The sequence below is a fragment of the Carassius auratus genome, unplaced genomic scaffold (genome assembly GCF_003368295.1).
Source record: "Carassius auratus strain Wakin unplaced genomic scaffold, ASM336829v1 scaf_tig00217392, whole genome shotgun sequence".
Classification (NCBI taxonomy): Eukaryota; Metazoa; Chordata; class Actinopteri; order Cypriniformes; family Cyprinidae; genus Carassius; species Carassius auratus.
In genome coordinates, this window is record NW_020529043.1 from 16,049 (window position 1) to 20,060 (window position 4,012).

Below are 4,012 nucleotides of genomic sequence, written 5' to 3' on the forward strand. Positions count from 1 at the left end.
CTCTTCCTGAGCCTACTAGTTCGAGAGCGTAGGCTTCTGTAACGCCTGCCGGATGGAAGGAGGGTGAAAAGTCCATGGTTAGGGTGAGAGGCATCCTTGATGATGTTTCTTGCCCTGCCCAGACAGCGCTTCTGATAAATGTTCTCGATGGATGTTAACTGGGGTGCCGGTGATCCGTTGAGCAGTTTTCACCACCCGCTGGAGTGCTTTGCGGTCAGATGCGGAGCAATTGCTGTACCACACTGAGATGCAGTTTGTGAGTATGCTCTCAATGGTACAGCGGTAGAATTCAGCAAGGATCCTGGGACTGAGGTGAACTTTTTTAAGGCTCCGTAAGAAGTAAAGGCGCTGCTGAGCCTTTTTGACCAGGGTGGAGGTGTTTAGGGACCAGGTGAGGTCATCTGAGATGTTGATGCCAAGGAACTTGAAACTTGACACACGCTCCACTACAGCTCCGTTGATGTAGATGGGTGTGTGTGCATGATTCCTAGTCCGCCTGAAGTCCACAATGATCTCCTTTGTCTTCTGGGTGTTTAGTTCCAGGTTGTTGGTGGCACACCACACAGCCAGGTGCTGCACCTCATCCCTGTAGGCTGACTCATCGTCATCCTTGATCAGACCTACCACCGTGGTGTCATCTGCAAATTTGATTATGGTGTTGGAGCCATAAACAGGAACGCAGTCATGGGTGAATAGGGAGTACAGGAGAGGGCTCAGTACGCAGCCTTGTGGCACTCCAGTGTTCAGGGTGATGATGGAGGATGAGAGGTTATCTAACTTAACAGACTGAGGTCTGTTAGTCAGAAAATCTAGAATCCAGTTGCAGATGGGTGTGCTGATTCCAAGATGGCTGAGTTTGGAGATTAGCTTGGAGGGGATTACCGTATTAAATGCAGAACTGAAGTCTATGAACAGCATTCTCACATGTGTGTTCTGACTGTCCAGGTGGGTGAGGGCAGAGTGAAGTGCCGTTGAGATGGCGTCCTCAGTTGACCTATTGTTGCGATAGGCAAATTGGAATGGGTCTAATGTAGCAGGGAGACAGGATTCTAAGTGGGATGCGACCAGTTTCTCAAAGCACTTGGCAATGATGGGGGTGAGTGCAACAGGACGGAAGTCGTTAGGGACCGATGCAGTGGAGTGCTTCGGTACCGGCACGATGGTGGAGGTTTTGAAGCAAGTGGGGACAGTTGCTTGGGCCAGGGACAGATTGAAAATGTCCGTGAAGACCTCAGCCAGCTGCTCTGCACAGGCTTTAAGCACACGACCAGGTATTCCGTCAGGGCCAGCTGCTTTCCGTCCATTCACTTTACGCAAAGTGGAGTAAACATCTGATGTGGAGAGTGTGAGAGGCAGTTCACTGGGTTGATGCTCAGTTTTGAGTGAGATCTCCTTATTATTTTTATCAAAACGAGCATAAAAGTGATTGAGCTCGTCTGGGAGGGAGGCAGAGCTGGAGGGGGGCACAGAGTTAAGTAGTTTGTAATCTGTGATAGATTGTATGCCTTGCCGGGGGTCTGAAGAATTGAAGTGTTCTTCAATCCTCTGTTTGTGTGTGAGTTTGGCCTGGCAGATACCCTTCCTCAGGTTGGCTCTGGCTGAGCTGTAAGCCTCCTGGTCTCCAGACCTGAAGGCTGCATCTCTTGCTTTGAGCAGGAGGCGAACCTCTCTGTTCATCCAGGGCTTCTGATTAGGGAAAATTTTTATTTTTTTTGTGTGTGGTCACTCTGCTCACACATGTGTTGATGTGCTCCAGGACAGAGTTGGTGTAATTGTCAATGTTGATCCGAGAGTTTGTGGTGGCCTGGGCAGCAAACTCACTCCAGTCTGTGTGCTGGAACTGATGTTGAAGAGTGGAGTCTGCACCTTCCAGCCAGATTTTAACAGTCCTTATTGTAGGTTTCACACATTTGATAACCGGGGTATACTTGGGGAGCAGGAACAAAGAGAGGTGGTCAGACTGACCCAGATGGGGGAGGGGTGTGACTTTGTAGGCATCAGTCACATTAGTATAAACATGGTCCAGTGTTTTATGTCCCCTTGTAGTGCAGGAGACATTTTGATGAAATTTGGGGAGAACAGATCTTAAAGTGCAGTGATTGAAGTCCCCAGCAACAATAAAGGCACCATCCGGGTGCAGGGTTTGTAGTTTGCTAATAGCAGCACAGAGTTCTTTCATAGCCACGTTCGCATTAGCGTCCGGAGGTACATAAACTGCAGCTGCAACAATGCAAGTAAACTCACGTGGTAGATAGAATGGCCTGCACTTGATAATCAGGAACTCCAGATCAGCAGAGCAGTGGGTATCAACAATGACAGAGTCTTTACACCATGATTTGTTAACATAAATGCAAACTCCACCACCTTTGTTTTTACCAGAGGTTGCTGCTACTCTGTCAGCCCTGAAGAAAGAGCGTCCATCCAAGTGCACCACGCTGCTTGGGACATTGTTGCAGAGCCATGTTTCAGTGAAAAACATAACATTACAGTCCATAAGCCATTTTTGTGTGAGGGTCCATATCTTTAGTTCGTCCATCTTGTTCATCAGAGACCGTACATTGGCAAGGAAGATGCTGGGCAGAGCTGGTCGATGTGGGTTTAGCCTTAGCTTAGCACGCAGCCCACCACGCTTTCCCCGTCTTTGTTTACGGTCTCGACGCCGACGCCGAGAACTTCCGGTCGGTACGAGTGATCCGCTTGTCCGCGGTGATCTCAGTAGCTCCGGCGGGAGTTCGCTGAAGTCGAAAGGATGATCTAAAACTATGTTGGAACACTGTTTGTTGATGTCCAAAAGTGACTGTTTAGTATAGATGTAGTTCGCATAACTGAATCGCGCGAACACGAATGAAATAACCAGGTAGATTAACACTAATTTCCGAAATCTGGTAAGACGCTGAGCCTCGCGATGTGGTCGCGCCGCCATCTTGATCTTGATCACATTATATATGTATTATATATAATACATGTATTATATATATAATAATATAATAATAATCAATGTATTATATATATATATATATATATAATCACATTATATATGTATTAAGATGAAAGAACAGCTGATCATAGCTGTATATGGATTGCCATTTTTAAATAAATTTAGTAGCAGAGCTACTGCAAGCGATTTTCAGTGCTGCAAATCAATTTATCTTTGCTGAAATTTCTGCGTCTTCATCGGGAGAGCGCGTCATGGTTGCTTAGCAACGGCAGACGCCTCAGGAGTGCAGAGCCATATAGCTTCATTTTACATTTATTTAACATGCTAATTACTGCTGCTAACAGTTAATTGACCCATAGTGCGGTGCAAGCTGAAAATCACCTGTCACCAGCCTGTCTCTACTACCTGAAAGTCATCAATATGACATTAGTTAACATGAGATCAGTGAAAAAAAGGACAATATGTAACGGAAAAAGGCAACAGCAGCCTGTGTTAATACAATTTAACGTTAGCCTGAAATACTTTTTTAAAATAAAGGTAATTGAACACTAATCCTCAAAAATTACCTGATTTGATATTTTAAAAACAACATTGCTGTAACTACATACTAATGCTACATACATATGTCGGTGTGTTGTATAAATATATAAAAATAAATGCATTTAATGAATCTTTATTACCAGAAATCGCAGTTCTGTCACTCTATCAGTTTGAATGGCCGCCAACGCACTTCCTGGAACTATATGAAGTCGACAGGCCCCAAGGAAGTCGACCGGAAGTTGAAGTCGGCCGCCTGCCGCCATCTTGTAGCAGAACTTCACTTGCGTTAGCATCCCATTCATTTTGGCGTCACTTTGACAGCGAATAACTTTACATCTGAGGCGTTTAAAGACTCCATTTGTCCATTATTTATTTCTAAAGATACACGACAATGTATAAAGGGCTCCATTACCTTCTATGTTACATTATGGCCCCTTAGAAAGTTTTTGTAAAAATAGGCTAACGATTGCGTCATAACCACTCGACTCTCTGTCGCATTACCGTACAGATGGAGGAGAAGCTCGCAGGCAATTA